This window comes from Podarcis muralis, chromosome 2, assembly GCF_964188315.1.
Source record: "Podarcis muralis chromosome 2, rPodMur119.hap1.1, whole genome shotgun sequence".
Lineage (NCBI taxonomy): Eukaryota > Metazoa > Chordata > Lepidosauria > Squamata > Lacertidae > Podarcis > Podarcis muralis.
The window spans coordinates 787,024-807,595 of record NC_135656.1 but is presented as its reverse complement, the minus strand read 5'-3'; the positions used below and the strand labels follow the sequence as shown (position 1 = coordinate 807,595).

General features: G+C 49.0%; 1 protein-coding gene and 1 long non-coding RNA gene across 3 annotated transcripts in view; one reads left to right on the top strand and one right to left on the bottom strand.

The window, feature by feature from the left end:
- Positions 1-20,572, bottom strand: part of LPAR2 (lysophosphatidic acid receptor 2) — a 42,941-nt gene that overhangs the window by 13,021 nt on the left and 9,348 nt on the right. The window lies entirely within an intron of this gene.
- Positions 1,983-3,109, top strand: LOC114592872 (uncharacterized). The gene is made up of 2 exons (XR_003705542.2): positions 1,983-2,112; positions 2,804-3,109. It is a non-coding gene; the product is annotated as an uncharacterized LOC114592872 (long non-coding RNA).

Here is a 20,572-nt window from a genome sequence, read left to right as displayed (position 1 = left end):
CAGCACCATCAAAGGTACTGGTGGGCACCCAGCCCCAACCTCCCCCCCCCCCGGGTGACATGTTGCCAATCCCTGCAGTTGCTTCATTCATTGTTTACTGCATACTTTCATCTTTCTCCAATTCCCCTTCTCACATGCTTAATTTTTTTTTAAGAAGAGAAAAAGAAAAGTACAGGAAACAACCACTTTGTGTGCATTCAAAGCATGTGTGATCATGCATGACTGCATTGCTGTGACCTCAAAGTGGCTGGGAAAGGGGGAAGAAGCAGAACAGGAGGGGGCGGGGCAGAGTGGACTCGTGTAAGCTCCACCCACGTGCGCAATGAACCGCAACACAACCCCAACGCAAATCAACCAACTGAAAGGCAAATAGTTTAATCTATTGCCCCCCCCCCAAAAAACCTGGAGCCCACCAGATGTTTTGCGCTACAATTCCGATCAGACCCAGCATAGTGCTGGCTGAGGCTGATGGAAGTTGCCGTCCAAAACATCCAGCGCGCACCCAATTGGGGAGGGAAGGCTGAGTTTCCTGTTCCCCAGAACTCTTCTATCTGGTGTCCAGGACATGTGCCACAGCCACTGAAGCCGTCCGCACACAGGACAGGATGCAGTTGTCACAGATGGTCGCCGCCAATTCTGTTTCAAACACAAAAACCAGGATTAAACGCCAGCTAGTGAATGAGAGGTAAGTTTGGGAATCAAGCCTACATGCTCAGCCCCTCTTCTGTTTCCAAAAGATACCCTTCTAAAACCAAACCTATTTTTTAAAAATACAAATTCAAACCTTTATCCCAGCAAGTTCACAATTCAAGCTTTGACATTTACCATTTGTGCTACAATTGTGCATACAAACAAAAAAGGAACAATCCCATGTATAAGCGAAATTATACAACTCCCTGGTATTCCATCATCCCTTTTGAATCTGTTCCACATAGATATGTGAGGAGAGGTTAGCTAGTAATCTTACAACTGCCCCCCAACTATTTATTTATTTTTCAAAAAATGCTGACAAAAGAAGCAAAAGAATTCTCTTTGGAATAGCTAATGGAGTAAATTACCGTAGGTGCCTGTTTCATTAAAAAATGGGCAGAGGTTTTAAATAATACCCTCACTGGAAGTAACCTTATTATGGAAGGAATTTAGGACATTATAAAAGAGTTGGCGTCTAGTTATATTAAGGCTGCCATCCACAGCATGGATTGGGCAAAGTTCCAACTGAATTTAGATGTCAGCATGCAACAGATCAAGTGCTTTGGATGTAACGTGTTTAGCATCAGGTTCTGTCCCTGTACTCTTAGCAATGCATGAAGGAGGCTATTACATGAGATATTTAATAATGGAAATTAATCTCTTGTATTAATAGGATTAATTAGCTGTTTATGGACAAACTCCTCGTGGAACATTTGATCCCTAGGGCATGCATGTGCATGTCTATTACATTCCATTTAGTATTAGCTGAAGCAGTTACACAAAGGAATGCTATTTGGGGGGGCTACATGGAATACTAAGTGTGCCAGGAGGGGGGGGCATAATAACTGTGCTTAGAATAAGCTGCACAACATTTGCATAACTGAAGTGTAGAAGCTGGGTGTGTGGAAGAATTGCAGATGTTTTGGCAGGGAGACATAGTGAAGGCAAAGAGCAAGGAAGAGGAGACTCCAATGTCTTCGGCACGCAGAGAAAAAACTTGAAGCCTTAGCTAACACCTCTTGTGGCTTCCTAGCCGTGTTTGAAATTAGCCAGGCACATTTCAACAAACTCAGGATTATTTCAAAAGTTGTTTGAGGAACTATGAAACACACCCCACCAATTATCCAGGAATTGTTATTCAAGCATCTCGCATCCCAGCTAGCTAGATCTTCCATCAGCCCAAACCTTCTCTCCACTTACATGGAAATGGGTGCAATTGGAGCACCAGGGCTGTTGTAAGGCTGCCCTTTAACAGGCATGGCTTACCCCAAAGAATCCTGGGAACAGGGATGGATTGTGAAAACCATTCTGGGGTTGCTGTTCTGTGCAGAGAATAGGGCTCTCCTAAGAATGACCTGCAGTTTCCAGGAGTGTGGCGGAAGCCACTATGTGGTATAAAAACACTTTCGATGTCTGGTGCAGGTGTGGTTAAGACTGCTCTCCCCACTTTGATAGGTTCTGCTCAAGTAGCAGATGGAAAGCAGGAGAAGATTCAACCGGTCACTGAAAGTGCTATTTGCTCCAATCCCTCATGGACATCTAGCTGCTAAAGGCCCATCCACTCTTTGAGAGAGGGAAACAAAAAGGAGCCTCCTATGCTAGGAGCCAAACTCCAATTTGTACTTAAACATCTAATCTGTGTTAAGGGGAATAAACGGGATAAGAGTTTTCCACTTGGGGCCTAAATCCTTTCTAATCTTTTGCTAGAAGCCACCCAGAGTGGCTGGGGAAACCCAGCCAGATGGGCAGGGTAGAAATAATAAATTATTATATTATTATTATCCTTGAACTTGGGGGGGGGGGGGACAGTCCCACCCACCGAATGTGGCTTGCAGAAAATGAGAAGCCTGCAGAGGATGAGGAACGCCAGAGAGTCAGGCTTCAACCTTTGCTTCACCCACAGTTTTGCTGAAGAGGCAAAACTCTTGGGACAAGATAGAGGCCAAGCCTGGAAGATTTGCCCAGATCTGATAAGAAGAAAGCCTTCCTCAGGAATATTTCCTCCCCAAGTTGTGGGTGTGGGAGATGCTGCCGCCAACATTTTCTGTTGCCACAGCTGTTCTGCCTCAAAAATGACCAAGCAGTAATGATCTGGGTTTGTTTATCTCTCCAGGGCCAAGCAGCAATCCAAGGGCACTTTGCTGCCTAGGGGGCTTCAGCTGCAGGATTTTTTCTGGCGTTCATGGCAAGCTGCTGATTCCAGGACAGGCGCCTGCTAAAGAGCCCCCGGGAGGCAGAGAAGGCAGAAGAGAGAATGGGTGTTTCAGGGACAAGATACTGGGTGCTGGTCAGGGTTTCACCTACATCATCCCTACACAGATGTAGGAAAGCTATTATGAAATCTATTCTGTATTTTTCATTCTCTTCTTTAATTTTAAAAGAAGAAGCAGCTAATAAAACAAATGGATAAGTTCCTCTATTTGAAAAGTGTGCTTGTTTTAATTCTATTTTTGCAGAATTTTAATACTCTAACTGTATTTTATTGTAATTCCTAATTACATAAAAAGTTATATTACATAGGAAATTGGGATAAAGTTGTATGACGGGTCATATGCAAATATCTTCACACACCCACACACCCTTTATCAACCGTTAAAAAAGAACCCAGCACAGGTAATTTGCAAGGAGGACTGTAGCTAGGTAGCAGAGCACATGTGTTGTATGCAAAAGGTCCCAGAGGGAGAAGAGTAGGGATGTACAGTAATCCTGCAACATGCACACATTTAATTTGTGCACATTCAGCTTTACACGCTTGGCAAAACTTTAACAAATACAGTGGTACCTTGGTATCTGAAGAAGTGTGCATGCACACGGGAGCTCATACCAAGAACTAACTTAGTTGGTCTTTAAGGTGCTACTGGAAGGAATTTTTTTTTGTTTTGACTATGGCAGACCAACACAGCTACCTATCTGTAAGTGGTACCTCGAGTTACAGATGCTTCAGGTTACAGACTCCAATAACCCAGAAATAGTACCTCGGGTTAAGAACTTTGCTTCAGGATGAGAACACAAATTGTGCTCCGGCGGCGCAGCAGCAGTAGGAGGCCCCATTAGCTAAAGTGGTACCTCAGGTTAAGAACAGTTTCAGGTTAAGAACGGACCTACAGAACAACTTAAGTATTTAACCCGAGGTACCACTGCAGATAAAAAGGGGGCAGAAAGGAGGAAAAAACTTTGGCAATCCCACCCACCATTGCAGCCAATGAGTTTTGGCTATACATGATTTTGGCTTCAGGCGAAATGTTCGGCACACAACCCCTGCAAAGGTTGAGGGCTTCCTGTATGTTACTCATTATCAATTGCACCACAGACATTATGCAAGAAGTGTCTCGACAGGAGCACTGCAGTAACTAACCTTGATTCCAGTTTTTGCTCTAGAGAAATCATATTGCTCAGTTCACAGGTTATAGTTCTGACTTAGTGGTGAAGTACCACAGGATTCAACTATAACCACAATGTTCATACCATTATCATAATGTACAAATACTTCTCAGAGCTTCTAAGGTAACTGTGGAGGTCTGGTCTTCCATGCCATGAATGGAAGATGGCCAAGTATACATTATTCTGTTCTGTATTTACATAGTCTGTTGAACCCATCCTCATGAGGTTCCTCAGCCCCCATACATCTTAAAGGTAAAGGGACCCCTGACCATTAGGTCCAGCCGTGGACGACTCTGGGGTTGCGGCGCTCATCTCGCTTTATTGGCCAAGGGAGCCGGCGTACAGCTTCCGGGTCGTGTGGCCAGCATGACTAAGCCGCTTCTGGCGAACCAGAGCAGCGCATGGAAACGCCGTTTACCTTCCCGGCGGAGCGGTACCTATTTATCTACTTGCACTTTGACCTGCTTTCGAACTGCTAGGTGGGCAGGAGCTGGGACCGAGCAACGGGAGCTCACCCCATCGTGGGGATTCGAACCGCTGACCTGATCAACAAGTCCTAGGCCCTGTGGTTTAACCCACAGCGCCACCTGCATCTTAAGTCTCAGGAAATAGTGTAAAAAGGAGACTTTTGAATGCTGCTTGAGCACAAAACCATTTCTCTGATCCTGTACATGGATTCCAAACCGTGCTGAACAGTTGATTCCTTTTATCAGAAATACCGCATATCATTTAGACTGATCAACAAAGCAGAAACATGAAAATGTGGGTGCAAGGCCTGCCCCCCCATTTGTAAATCAGTTTGGACCCAACTGGCTCAAAGCCAAGGATGCTGACTAAACCTATTTATGGATTGCTGTGATTCACCCCGTGTTTTGAGTTCCAGCATAGTGAGTCGTAACTCAGCTAAGCAGCCCTAACTATAAACACCCCCAAAAAAGAAAGGAAAGGAAAAAAGATCATTTTGTGTTATGAGCATTTTATCTGGGCTTGACCATTCACAGATTGGCCATGGGCATTTACGTTAAAAAGAGACAAAAGAGAGGGGCCTCTAATTCTTGGGCTTTAAAGAAATCTATTCAATGTGATTAAAAAAACAACAACAATTAAGCACATCACAAGCCTTAACAGCTAGCAATACAAAACTCCTCATTCCAGTCTGTTAGAGTCAGTACTAATTTGTGGCATTTTAAATGCATCTGCAACTGCCCTAACTGGCAATGCAACGTCCATCATTCCGTCCAGGGTTAGCAGAATCGGAGAGAGCAAGCAAGGCCGCTGCTGGGGGTGTAGAATTCCAGCTGGATAAGTGTCTTAGACCCACATTTTAGTCTCTAGCTAGGCTTATGGATGAACTGGAGATTCTGTATACGGAGCGTAGCAGTTAGGTCCAGATTAACTAATGTGGAGCAGAACTGGAATCTCAGTGAACTTTTTATAGTCTAACCTGCTATTATTTTGCTGCTGAGCATTCCATAATAATCCGGGAAGGGAGCCCAGTTCCAGTTTGCCTGGTCCCAATCCATGGCCTTGTCACAGAGAAGCCTTGGCCCTCAACCGCTGGGGTTTCCAAGGTCAGGGAATCAAATCCAGAATAGTCATCTGAGGGCACCCCTTTCTTTTTTTCTGATGCCACATGTGAAGGGGCCATCCTTGGTGACACCCTTGGGTGGAGGCACACACTCCCACATGCCAGTTGCCCACAGACACACACTTCAGCCCTCAAGGGGTGCACAACACCAGCCCCCCCCCCCCGCACTGCACACCCGTGGCAAGATGAGGGCCATGCTAATAATCTTCAACCACTTTTATCAAATGTACTGTAAGTGTTGGAAGAACTTCTCTCTCTCTCTCTCCCTCTCCCTCTCCCTCTACACACACACACACACACACACACACACACACACACACACACAGAGCTACCTTCACATCAACCCTGTAAAATAGGTCAGTATCTCATCCTTACTTTTACTGTAAGATGCTGAAAGGCACCCACAAGATAAGGCTTTAATTTTTTAAAAAACAACAGCTACTCTGAAGTAGCCTGCAGTTAATTCCTGAGGGCTGGTCTGTGTATGAACTACAAATTCTGGCAGACTGTGTATGAACTACAAATTCAGTGATAACTAAATGCCTTCTGCGCATGCGTAGAAGCATAAAGTTAAAGGTAAAGGACCCCTGACAGTTAAGTCCAGTCACAGACAACTCTGGGGTTGCGGTGCTCATCTCGTTTTACAGGCCAAGGGAGCCAGTGTTTGTCTGCTCCACAGACAGTTTTTCTGGGTTTTGTGGCCAGCATGACTAAGCCGCTTCTGGCGTAATGGAACATCGAAATCAGAGCAGCGCTCGGAAATGCCATTTACCTTCCTGCTGGAGCAGTACCTATTTATCTACTTGTACTTTTTTGGGGGGTGCTTTCAAACTGCTAGGTTGGCAGGAGCTGGGACTGAGCAATGGGAGCTCACCCCATTGTAAGGATTCGAACCGCTGACCTTCTGATCGGCAAGCCCTAGGCACCACCCACGTCCCTTAATGCCTAGAAGCATACTTACCATATTCTAGGGCTGACATCTAGCAAGATCCTCAGAGGGACATATAACAATGATATGAGGCTGACATCACAAGAATGCCAGTTCCACCAATAACAAAGTTGGTAAATAAATCCCAAAGCTATTCTGAGAAAAGCAGCGAGAAGGGATCGGCCCAGAATATGAGGGCTATCCCTGGGAACAGTTTAAACTCACACCAGGTCTGAGAACCCTTAAAATGAGTTTTGCAGCTCTTGTTGGCTAGGCAGATAACATCCTTGCAGCAAACAACATCTGGGGCCAAATGGGATGAATAACTGAGTCTTTGTCCCTGGAGGATCAGTTAATCCCCTACCAGATAGAAATGACCTCTCCTCCAAATATCCCCAAGGCAACAAGGGCAAGAAAGAGGCTTTTCTTATGGACAGTTGTGTCTACAGGCTGCCTGCCCCCTCCGGCCCTAGGACGAGAGCAGGAGCATGGAAGCCTCCATCCGACAAGAGAACAGCCAAATAAACACCTTCACTCTTGGGCCCCATCTGTACTAAACCTTTAAAGCAGCATCATACCACTTTAAACAGCCATGGCTTCTCCCCAAGATTCCCAAGTTTGCTGACAACTCTCAGCAGCCTTAACCAACAAGAGTCCCTGGAAAAGCCAGGGCTCTTTTAAAGTGGCATGAAACTGCTTCAAAAACTGCTTGTACAGTTAACTGTACTGAATGGGAGCGTAATGGCAGAGCACTGCAGAACATGAGGAGCATCACCTGCTGAAACCCTCTCCAAGATGTGGGACTCTGTTCTTCCAGTCACCACGCCAACTACTCCAACAGCCACTCCCAAGGCACAGGGTGCAGACCTTAGCACACAGAGAGGGAACCTGCGGCCACCAGACATGATCAGACTCTGCTCCCATGAGCCTTGCCAGCCTTCTCAGTGGTCAGGGATGGAGCAGGCTGAAATCGGGCAACACCCGGCCTGCCACAAGGGTTAATTCTAGAGTTTATAGAGTGGAGATTGCCCCTGCCCTCAAGCTCACAATAGAAGAAGACATGGCATCCGGGGGAAAGGAGCAGGAGGGATGCTCACCTCCAAAATGTGAAAAGCTTCCTCTCCTGTTTTCCCTGCCAGGATCAGGAGCCTCTTCCAACCAGATCAGGAACTAATTGAACCAGGAGCACAGTTGGGGCTGCCTAGTGGGTCAAAGTTTTGGGCAGGATTGGCTCCACATATTGAACAGGCAAAAGGCTCTTTAACTCCTTCCCTCCCATGGGAACAGCAGCAAGGAGCCGGGTGGTGCTATGTTGATAGAAACTCTTCTGCATGGTCACAAGTGAGGGGAAGAGAAGGAGTTAAAGCGCCCTTTCTGACAGAGTGAGGGTCCCAGTAAAGGGAGGCTTCTTCTAAAGGACTTTGTTTCTTCAATTGTGTTATTAAATTACTACCCCGCCTTTTCTCCAAAAGGAGCCCAGGTCTGCGAACACCAACAGAAAGCAACAATATAATTAAAACTAAGAATAAAAAAATACATTTAAGACATTTAAAAACAATTAAAGATAATTAAAAACAACTAAAAACATGTAAAATGTCCACATACACTTACAGCTCATAATTTCAAGATTGTCAGGAACAGAATCTGTTGTTTCAAGTGCCTCATGAAAGCGAATGATAGGGACGGATGCATTGCACCGGGGAGGACATTTTGCCAATGAGGAAATGCTACCTGGAGGGCCCTGTCATGAATCCACACCAACTGGGCAGCACCCAGAGCTTTTCTGATGCTTATTGGGGACACTGGGGCACGCACTCTTTTAGGTACTTGGTCCCAAGCAATTTGGGTCCTTGTATGCCAATATGAGCCCCTTGAATTGGGCCTGGTAGCTCACTGGCAGCCAGCGCTGAACTTTTGGGACTGGTGACACATGGTCCCATCAAGCTGCCCCATTTACCAACCTAGCAGCCAGTTTCTGCAGTAGCTGCAGCCTCTGAGGCATCTTCAAGGGCAGTCCCAAGTGGAGCACATGGCAGGAGTCTAGGAAGGAGGTCACCAGAGCAAGGACAGCTGAGGCCAAGGTGTCCGAATTCAGAACTGTCTGCAGCTCTTTCGAGACAGTGGCCATAACTCCCTCCTGTCGTGAGGCATGAACAGCTCCCTGGCCCAATCCTGAACCCACTTGTTGCTGTAGAAGACTGCTTGTGTGGAAGCTAAAATGAGCCCTTGGGTTGCCAGTTGCTTACCCATTGCAGACAATTAAGTCCTAGAATGGTATCACTGCAGTCTACTATCTCAGCTGCTGAAACACTTGCAAAAGTGTATTCGCATTTACTGCAGTGGAAACTTACTTGTGAGAAAATAGGCTACCAATTTCTGTTTTCTTCTTGCTTGGTCTGAACAGAAACCTGAGCAGGACTGAGAAATCCATGAACACCCACAGTTTAGCTATGCGCTGCCTGAAATTCCCTCTCTACATGACGATGGCAGCATATGTACCATACCTTCAAAATGCATTTACAAATGCAGCTTGTTAAGGCTGCTGGGATGTGTACCTCTGTGAGGGGTGCTCTGGTTCCCAGGATTCTCTGGTGGAGTCATGTGCTTTAAATGTAGGATGTCTTAAGTAAAGGGACCCCTGACCATTAGGTCCAGTTGTGACCGACTCTGGGGTTGCACTGCTCATCTTGCTTTATTGGCCGAGGGAGCCGGCGTACAGCTTCTGGGTCATGTGGCCAGCATGACTAGGATGTCTTAGCAGCCTATTAAAGATCCAGGAGCCTTGCATTTGGTACCCTAGCAAAGTCCCTTGGAGCAGCCTTTCTCAACCTGTGGGTCCCCAGATGTTGTTGAACTACAACTCCCATCACCCCTAGCTAGCAAGGCCAGAGGTCAAGGATGATGGGAGTTGTAGTCCAACAACATCTGGGGACCCACAGGTTGAGAACCACTGCGGCTTGGAGTAAGGACAAACTGTTGTAATCTTCTCTCTCAACCCTGGTGTGGTGCATTTGCTTCTTCCCTTTCTCTCCTCTGCCGGGAGTCAACGCATTCATGCTGAGTAACAGGAAACCCCTGAGAGGGCTTTGCCATCCCAAAGCCAGTGTTTGTTTGGTTGCAGATTATTTCCCTTGGCACCTGGCTTTCTCAGCCAAGTTGCTTGATGAACTAATTAGGTAGGCAAAGTACATTCTGTAACTGGGAAATAACACAACACAGCAAACAAATGAGAGGAAGATCAAAAACAATGTGCCAAACCCAGCAGCTCCCTTCTTTCCATCTCCTAGTGAGATGTCCCATGTGCAAATTCAGTTCACATATGTGTTTGTTTTCAACTGGTGTCTGGATACCAGTGTTTAGTGGTTTGGTTTCTAAACGATTTTCGAGACCTGCCCAGAAGTACACCAACTGGGAAGAGCTGACTTAAGAACACAAGAAGAGCCTACTGGATCAGGCCAGAGACCTAACTAGTCCAGCATCCTGTTCTCAGAGTTGCCAACGCCCAAGGGAAGCCTGAGACGCCCAAGGGAAGCCTGAAAGCAGGATCTGAGCACAGCAGCAGCAACTCTGCCCACTTGAGATTCCCAGCCACTGGCCTCCTTGAGGGGAGGCAGAACATAGCTGCCATTGAGAGGCTTCTCCTCCATGCATGTGTCTAATCCTCTTGCAAAGCCATCCAGCCTTGATTTCAGCCGTGGCTTTGTGGACTGCTCTTGAGCAAGTTCCTTTCCCTAACCAGAGAACCTAAACTGCATAATGAAAAGGATTTCCCGAGTCGCAGGGTTCATTTGCTGCCAAGGAGTGTGGTGGAGTCTCCTTCTTTGGAGGTCTTTAAGCAGAGGCTTGACAACCATATGTCAGGAGTGCTCTGATGGTGTTTCCTGCCCTTGTGGTCTATTCCAACTCTATGATTCTATGAAATGCACGCTACTAGTTTATATTATGTATCCTTTATCATTGTAAGTCAGTGTTTCCCAACCTTTTTTGGGCAAAGGCACACTTGTTTCATGAAAAAAATCTCGAGGCACACCACCATTACAGCCCCGTGACGTCAGCGCGCAGCGTCACGCCGGGAGGGACGCACGAAAGTGTAAGTTTCAATTTTTTCCCCTCCCCCTTGCCTTCCTTCTGTGCCAACCACCAAAAAGCCAAGAAAAAAGCCAAGACTTTAGGGCAGCAGGTCGACACGGAAGAAGCTCCTACCTAAGGACAGGTGCGACGGCCGTGTCCTCTTCTGCCACACTTGGCAGCCCTGCCTCACGGTCGTGACTCCCACCCTGATTTCTCCCCGCAGGTCGAGCAGCACAGGCAGCCCAATGTGTCCAGCCCAGACACAAGCCCCGCTTCCCCACTCTAGATCCTGAATGCGACCAAGTGCTCTGGACTCCCGAGCAGGGTGGGAAAGAGGACTCGCATCTGGTAGCCTCTGGGCTCCTCGCCTGCTCGAGGGATGGCATTGCAGGCAAGCTGCCGGCCATCGCCATCGCCGCCCCCTCATGCGAGTGGACCTGCCCGGAGAGGTGGGCCGGGGGAGGCTCGCTCTCTGTGGGGATGTGGCCCGCACGCGCGGCCCCGCTTCCTCCTGCCCAGGGCTGAGCTCCTTACCCGCGATCTCGGTCTCGCGCACGTGGATCCCACTTATTCTGAAGCTCGCACCACTAGCCGGGGCTCTCACACTGTGCCAGGGCGAGGCGGCGCGGCCCACTGACGTCATCGCGGCTCGCCGCCGCCCTCGACTTCCCTGTTCCCTCCCCTCCCTCGGGTCGCCGTGGTTACCGAGGACTGCAAGCTGCTCGGGCGAGCGTGGGGCATTAAGTGGGAGAAGGAAAATTAAAATTAAAACTCGCCTGAAGGCCGCCTCTCCGGATACAGTGGTGCCTCGCAAGACGAAATTAATTCGTTCCGCAAGTCTCTTCGTCTTGCGAGTTTTTCGTCTTGCGATGCACGGTTTCCCATAGGAATGCATTGAAAATCAATTAATGCGTTCCTAGGGAAACCGCCTTCAGACCAGGTCCGGGGACAGTCTGTCCCCCGACCTCTTCTGAAGGCTGGGGGGGGGGGGACAAGGGCTTTTCTTCCCACCCCCAGCATTTTAAAAAACCCCGGGACAGCGGAGGACTTCTCCGCTGTCCGGGGCAATCTTAAAATGCTGGCGGGCGGCATTTTAAAATCGCCCGGGACAGCGGAGGACTTCTCCGCTGTCCGGGGCGATTTAAAAGCCCCTGGGAAGGCAGGCAGGGGGGACAAAGATTTTCGCCCCCCGCCCGCCTTCAGAAGAGGTCCTGGACCTCTTCTGAAGGTGGGCGGGGGCGAAAGTCTTTGCTCCCCCCTGCCTGCCTTCCCGGGAGAGCGGAGAAAGGCAGCGCGTTTCTCCGCTGTCCCGGATGGCTTTTGAAGGTCCTTGACCTCTTCTGAAGGCGGGCGGGGGCGAAAGCCTTTGCTCCCCCCTGCCTGCCTTCCCGGGACAGCGGAGAAACGCAGCGCGCCCTTGCCGCTGCCCCCCGACTTGGCTGGAAGGCTGGCGGGGGGAGAAGCCTGCTCCTCCCCATCGCCAGCCCCGCAAACTCGGGGGACAGCGGGAGAGGCGCAGCGCGCCCTTGCCGCTCCCCCCCCGACTTGGCTGGAAGGCTGGCGGGGGGAGAAGCCTGCTCCTCCCCATCGCCAGCCCCGCAAACTCGGGGGACAGCGGGAGAGGCGCAGCGCGCCATCCCGCTGTCTCCCGACATGGTTTGGAGGCTGGCGGAGGGCTTCCTCCTCCCCCAGCCCCGCAAGCTCCCAGAGCGATGCCAAAGCTGCGCGCAGCTTCGGCATGGCTCTGGGTCCCGTTCTGGGGGAGGGGGAAGCTCGGGCTTCCCCCGCCCCAGCCCCACGCCTGGCGGTGGGGGAATAATTTTTTTCCCCTTTATTCCCCCCCCGCCAATTTTTCCCGCGGCACACCAGGCAACGTCTCGCGGCACACTAGTGTGCCGCGGAACACCGGTTGGGAAACACTGTTGTAAGTCACATAGAAGTGAATGAATGCAAATAAATAAGAATTAGATTATACCATCCAAGGCTGGTCAAGTTATTTGGGGCCCTGAGGCAGCGAATCCCGCAACAGCTTTTCCCTGCTGGTCCTCCGGATAACATTGGACTGCAGCTGGTAGAGGGTGCTCCATCAGGGCACAGAGGGCACTGCTCCACCCCCCACAACCTGCCCTTAGCCAGCCCCTTCCTGGCTGCCCCAGGTTCAGGGGGCAGCACTGCCCGCCAGCTCCTTCCTCCTTCATTTCCATATTGCCCTGCAGAATTCAGGATGGGTGGGGGGGCTGTGCCTGTTGTTGGTTCTGGTTCTCCCTAGGTCTGGAAACCAAGCCTTATGAAGAACGATGCAGGGAGCTGGGTAGGTTTAGCCTGGAAGAGGGGAGTCTGAGAGAAGAGAGGAGAGCCATCTTCAAATATCTCAAGGGCTATCACGTGGAAGAGGGAATAAGCTTGTTTTCTGCTGTTCCAGGGGGCAGGACCCAAAGCAATGGCTTCTTGGCTTACAAGAAAGGAGATTCCAACTCAACATCAGGAAGAACTTTCTGATGATAAGAGCTATTCAACAGTGAAACAGGCAGCAGCAGAGCAAGCCAATTGGGTGCCCAGGGGCAGGTCCAGGTGGGGCAGGATGCTCCACGGGGCCACTGAGGAGTCTCCCTGTCTCCACCCACTCAGCTGCTCTACAGCAGTGGGTGGGCTTTCTGGGCAGTGGCAGAGCCTGCGGGCACTCAAGCCACCACATCTCTCCCAGGATAGATGTGTGGTTCAGGTGTGCTGCAGGCCCCATGGTGTGTGCCGCCTGGCATTTTGTCACCCCCCTGAGTGGTGACACCCGGGGCATCCCGCCCCCACCACACACCCCTTCCTTCGCCCCTGGGAACAGGTTCCCTTGAAAGGAGGGAGATTCTCCATTGGAGGTTTTTAAGCAGAAGTTGGATGGCCACGTGTCATGAATGCTTTGAGATTCCTGCATTGCAGAAGGTTGGCCTAGATCAGGGGTCAGCAACCCACGGCTCTGGAGCCGCATGTGGCTCTTTTACACCTTTGCCGCGGCTCCGGGGCGGATACTAGCGAGGGGAGGAGGCGCATTGTGTGCCCTGACTGTTTTAAATGTCGCAATGGTTTTGCGGCTCCCAGTTTTTTTTTCTTCGGTCCAAGTTGCTCTTTTTGTCTTAAAGGTTGCAGACCGCTGGCCTAGATGATCCCTAGGGTCCCTTCCAACTCTACAATTCTGTGATTCTCTGTTGGTCTCCCTGCCTTTCACTCTTCCACTTCTAAAGGGCACCAGCCACCACTACGACAACTCACATTCTGGCTGTAGCTGATGGGAACTAGAGTCTGACAACCGTGGGGGCCACAGATTCCCCATCCTTGTTCCATAACATGAACAAGGCCACCTAAGGGCACAGGAGAAAGAAAGCAGAAGCCGCGTCCATCACCTGGGCCCAGAGAAGGGAGGCTCTGGCAAGTGCCACTGTTCTTCCTTGAAAAAAGAACACAGCTAGGCCTCTTCATCCCTGGCACCACTGAAGCATGGAGAAAGCCCACCAAACCTCGCCTTTCGGGTCACCGCTCAAATCCTTCACACCTTACACCAAACTTGATGCACTCAGCTCACACCACCCATTTAAAGCACATTGCTTTCCGCTGCCACCCAGAAATCCTGGGAAGTGTAGTTTATGGAAGGTGTTGGGGATTGCAGCCCTGCGAGAGGTAAACTGCTGCTCCCAGCCAGGGTTCTTTGGGGGAAGCCATGCGCTTGAGTTGTGTGGTGCAGACAACCTTGGAGTGCCAGGAAAGTAAAAAATAAGTAGAAAGGACTGGATTCAACCATGAAACTCTCCCTTGCATGGGGCTGTGCTGGGAGCCCACAGGGTAGGGTGCAGGGCCCTGAGCCAACAGCTCCTTCCCTTAGCAACAGAGAAAAGAGGCTGCGATTGGTTCACTTCCCCGTGACATCATAACAATGGCAGCAGCAACAGCCAGCACAGCAGGGTCTGTGCTGGAATGTGGAAAGAGCAGTTGGATGGGTGAGGTGGCAGCGTTTGGTTTTAAAACAAACTTTGCACTCTGCTCTGACCATCCAAGAACCGGGGATTGGTTTCCATAAACCACGCACCATCTGGCCTTCTTCTTAATCCCAATTACGCTTATTGGAGAGCTACTGTATGTTACAACCCTGAATGGAAGGAAGGACAGCTGGGTGAGTCAAATTTCTGCTCCCTAGTGTATTTCCATCTGAAGAGGGATGGAGAAATAGCAGACCTTCAAGGCAAGAATAAGATCCTTTTTCTGACTATGCCCTGTTTCATGGCCATGACTGATTTGACCCAACCATACTTTTCCTGTTCCAGCTGTGCAAGCTACAACCAGGTTTGCATGCAAGACTGAGCCAATCCATGGCCAAATGTGAATGTGCAAGTGTGAGGGTGTGCACAATAAAAATCATGTCTGCTCCATTCCTCCCCTTGTCCTGCTGCCACACTATCTAGAATTAGCCATGGCTTGGCTTTGTATTACATCTAAACCTGAGCTTAGGGTTTGTCTCACTCTATACAAGCCACAAGCTGCAGCCAAGGTTTGCTGTTGGCTTGCTACTTATGGTTTGTCTGGGGGAGACAAACTATGAGCTTGGGCTTGGAAGTAGCACTGAGCCAAACCATGGCTTAGCTTGGGGGGACCACAGCAGCAGCAGGAGGACGACTGGGGGAGGAGGGAAGCTGAAGGACTTCCACTAGCAAAAAGGGGCTTCCTCCCCCATCCTCCAAATGAGCTCAGGGGAGGAGTTCAGGAGAACCTGCACATGGCAGGGGGAGAGGAGTAATCATTCTTGCACTGATGGAACAATTGCCATAGCACCATGCTGAATTTCTGCCTTTGTGTGAGAGAGAATGTGGGCATTTCTACAGTTTGAACAACAAATGTGTTTGCTGAGTGTTTGCTGACCCCACAGCAAACGTGCATGTGTGTAGATAGAACTTCAAAAGCCCAAGTCTGTGGACCCTGGCCCAGCCATTGCTATAAACATATGCAGCTATGTAGGTCAGCCCCACTTTCCAGATGCTGGTGTAGAAGGGGGGGGACCTCAGGCCTGGGGCCCCTTCAACTGTGGCCCTTCCCTGTCTGGTCCTCTGAACTCCCTCTCAGGCCCACCCTCTCTCCCCAGGCCATGCCTCTCCCTGGCTTGACCCTCAAATTGCATGGTTTTGCCTGGCAGAAACACATCCATGAACTCTGACAGGACCTCTTTGCTTTTCTGGGTGGAGGATAGTGAGATGCTTGTGTTTGTGCAGAAATTGTTCCACCCACTACTGACATGTGGCCCCCCAAAAGGTCTCTCTGAAGGGAATGTGGCCCTTGGACTGATAAAAGTTTCCCCACCTCTCTGCTAGTAGAAATTCATCAGGCAAGTCTGCCACTTAAGGCTTTGGCTTGGGATATGTAGCCCACAGCTGATCGGCATCGGATCACATGGACCTCCAGTGCAAAAGAGGCTTCTTTGGCTGTCATGTGGCCAGGCTGGGCCAGGGACTCCTGAAGGCACATCCACACATTGCGGTTCCTTGTGTTGCCTTCAGATCCTGACATTACAACGGCAGAGTCCCTGAGCAGGTCTGGGTGTTTTACTTGACAGTCTCCCCCAGGAAAGATGATCAAACATTCCAGATGCCAACTATCGCCATGGGGTGGATGGAGTTCATTTTAATCGTTTCAGGGAAATAATAGTTCCACTCTAGGACCTACCCATCACTAAGCACTGGGGAGTGAACGCAGCAGTCCTATAATCTCACTCCTTATAATCAGTACCAGAAACTGTCATAGGGAGATATGAGGTGTGTGTTTTAAATAGTCATTGTATATTTGCCAAAGGTGATGACAATAGGTTTTAGTAATTCAAAGTTGCTACTCAAGTTTTAAAAGAGGAAGTGTTTGAGCTGATTTCTGTTGCTACCTGCTGATGCCCCACCCCCAAAGTATACCCGAGAACAGCAGTTACTGCACAGGTGCCTTTGTGAGTCCCATAACCCCACCTCCCACCCCCAAGAGCATCAGCACCTACTCTGGCGTGACACCCTGAGTAAACCCCCATTTTTCTACAGAGCCTTCCTTGCTTCTCTCTGGGGAGGGACTAGAGAGGGAAGGCTACACCATCACCACAGAAAGTCCCACGGCTTCTGCTTCTTACATTTCTCCCCCTCCCTTGCTTAGGAGCCAGAAACTCAGGTGGTGACCCCCACCAGGCTGCATTTGGTCCACAGGCCCTTGGTTACTGATCACGGCTCTATGTTTTCTTTCTCTGCTGCTTGTTATCAGCTTATCCTCTCAGCTTCTCCTATGTCAAGGTCTCACCCTTAGGATTCTTCCTCCTCATTTCTGTGTATCAAGGAGGAAACCTAACTAGGGTTTTAATAAGGGTCTCACATTGCTCTGGGCTTAGTGATGTCTAAGAGGCTCATTGAAGGTCTGTCTGAGGAATGCTTGGGCAATGATCGGTGCAGACACATAGGACCGTATCCAGTGTTGGTCTTACTTAGAGTAGACACACTGAAATTAATGAACTTAACGCAGCCAGGTCCATTAGCTTCAATTGGTCTACTCTGAGCATTGATACAACTGTGTAACAATTGACTATGCAATCAAGTCATAACAGCCAAAATTCAATGTAGTGCTGAGTGGGGTATGTGCATGGAAAGTGAGTTTCACTCACACAGTGAGTTTCCTACTCTCTCCCTCATGCCTCCTGAGTGCCCCCTTAAACTCTCCTGGGGATCCCCCTCTAGCGTAGATCTAGGGAGTGCAGGGCCTGTACCAAAGTGGGGAGCCTCATTACATGATTGGCCCTTGTTCTACACACCCAAGAACTTTCTTGAATCATGCCCAGGGCTTTTTTCAGCAGGAACTCGCAGGAACTCAGTTCCAGCACCTCTCAGGTGGGTGCCCTTGCCATTCTAAGAGAACAAGGGAGGCATTCTAGAAAAATAGAACACCCTACATTTGTATTCATGCAGCACTTGGTTTGAGGGCAGAGAGCGATGCTCAAGTGCCCCTGATCCCCCAAGACCCAACATAAAGGATGCTTTCGTTTTGACCATGGTAGTCCCTGTGGCTGAGAAGCACCAGCATTGTGTGTGCAATTGGAAGAAATGAAGCAGTCATCATCTTCTCTCCCACACATTTGTGCTAAGCCAACCAAGCTAGCACAGCACATGCAACATGTGCAAGGAGCAGTCCCTGAGCTTTTACAGAATGAAGCCGCCTTTTTCTTCGTCTTCTGAACATGGCTGGCAACTCCTGCGATGCCTGCATATCTGCAGCCAAGATGCCTTGTAATTCCAAGAATAATGCAAACACAGCAGCTTGGCATAGATGATAAAAATGAAAAGGCGGGGGAAGAGCAAGATTCAGATTGGCTTCTCACCAGCTATGCTTTAGATTAAAAAACATCTCTGCAATGTCAGGTTTTAAAAATCGCTTGCATGATGCCTCCTGTTCCTAGGGAAGCCCAAAGGAGGACAGGGGCTCCTGCACCTTTAGCACTTTTAGGGCACTCCTGCCGGGTCAGACCAAAGGCCTCTCTCGTCCCAGCATCGTGTTCTCACAATGGCCATCCAGGTGCCCATGGGATCCCCAGAAGTAGGACCTGAGCACCACAGCAGTTCCCCACTTGGGCTTCAACAAGCTTCCCCTGCTGAAATCTCCTCTGCTACACAACTGGAGAAGGGACAGGGCTGGTCCCTTTTGCACTTGGCCACCAGACCTGTTCCCCACACAGCGCTGAGAACACCAGCAGCAATGTGATAAGGAGCTCTGCTAGCTGTTTCCTGCACTCTGCAAACCAGTCCACGCGCTTGAAAAATACAATGCAGAAAAACAGTCTTCCTTAAAGGAGCACAGCTCTAAGTTCTTCCTGCTTCTCTTCAAACTACAGTGGTACCCTGTTTACAAACTTAATCCGTTCCAGAAGTCCGTTCTTAAACCAAAACCGTTCTTAAACCAAGGCACACTTTCCCTCATGAGGCCTCCCACCGCCGGTGCCCTTCCACCATTCAGATTCCGTTCTTAGACCGAGGTAAAGTTCACAAACCAAGACACTATTTCCAGTTTTGCAAGAGTTTGTAAACCAAATTGTTCTTAAACCGGACTGTTCTTAAACTGAGATACTACTGTAGCTGCAAAAGAAAGGAGGGAGGATTTATTTGGGGGGTGGGGGAGGTGAAATGTGGAGTCAGGTGGAATGTGGAGTTATTTGGCTTGGAGTAGACACAGATCAGGGTTGCCATTGTTTCAACCAATCCCCTTTGCATATCAGCTTGATCTCTCAGCATCATCTTAAGCCTTGAAAAGCTTCATTTGCAACTCGTGCTGTTGTTTTACCTAATTACCAAGGACCCCTATTTTTCAAGTGCCAAGTCACGGACCCCCCACTTTTGAAATTTTTTGTTAACTCTATGGTAGTTACCTGTGCAAAGCAATTTTCTGAAGAAAATGTGGGGTAACCCCTAATAAGCAAAGGACTTTAGGTATACTGAAAGTGTTCTATATGCAGAAGTCTTTTTATATGGGGGAGTATTCAAACATGCTATTCCTTACTTGTAATCTGAGATGCAAAACTTTGCAGCATATGCTTCTGCTAACTGAGGGGTCTTGCACCTTCAAGACATAGGTGAAGGCTTGGTCAGGGCTTGATAAAGTATTGGTGAAGACTGAGTAGAAAACAGCTGGAATGTTGTAATGTTGGTAATAGTAGTAGTAGTAGTGGTACCTTTTACCTAGTATTAGTAGTAGCAGCAGCAACAACAACAACAACAACAACAACAACAACGACATGCCCAACTTTCATCCATGGCTTAAAGAGATTAATTTTCTAGCCCATTGGCAATTCTTCACAACACCTCAAAATATTTGTTTGTTACAATTTTTGCAAGTGTAAAACAATGTTCTGAAATGTGGGCAATCATTTTATGCAATGCTTTAGGAAAAGCAACAATTTCCAATACAAAATGTGGAAGATGGCTCAGAACGTAAGCTTGAAGTTCCTAGTTCAAATGTCACTTCAGCCATGAACTCATTAGACAGCCCTACAGCAAGTGCTGCTGCCCTTTGTGGGGCTATTGTGAAGATTACAGAGACAGCATATGTGACTCTGACTCTTTGAAATGCATTATGTAAATAGTAAGCATCACTATTATTTGCATATGCAGACAGGTGTGGGAGGTGTCTGAGTGGCTATTGATGCTGGCATTGCGCTTCATGGGCTTACAGTCCTCTCCCTTGAAGGTCTTGCTTCACTTATTTCAAAGTGTGGTTCGTCGGATCCCTTCTGCTCAGCCTGGTGAAGGGATTCCTGGCCTTCTGCCCCCATAATCCTACCCTGCCCTGATGGTACCACTGACTGAACACAGGAAGCAAAGCTCACCTATACTGCAGAGAATGGATTGCACCCTTCTCTCTGCTACCACCAGGGCACAAGAACAGAAAATACTTATTATGCTTCAGTTGCCAGAAAAAAAAGTGTTCAGCAGACGCCTTGAACATCCAGCGTACGATGCCATCAAAAGGGATTCCGTCAAAGAGAGATTCAGAATTTGTAGAGGCCTCGGACCTCCTAGAACAGTGCTTTCTCCAGGTGGGGAGCTCTTGTTCTGACTCACAGATGCTCCAAAAGAAAGGCACCCATGACGGCCCTGCAGCCACTGCTCATGCAACACTCAGACTGGCAACGGAAAATGTCAGCTGTGAATGAAGTTGCTGTTTCCTAGTGTGGTGACATATGTGGCTTGATCACTGAGAAGATGATGAGATTTCCCACAAAATAAAAATTGGTACCAGCAGAAATGCTGCCTGAATCCCCCACAGCTGCCAAGTAAAAACAGCACTAAAAAGATTCTTGAGTCCCCCGCAATGACTATGGAGTGGATGTACACCACAAGAAACAAATACCCACCTGCCAGTTTTTCTCA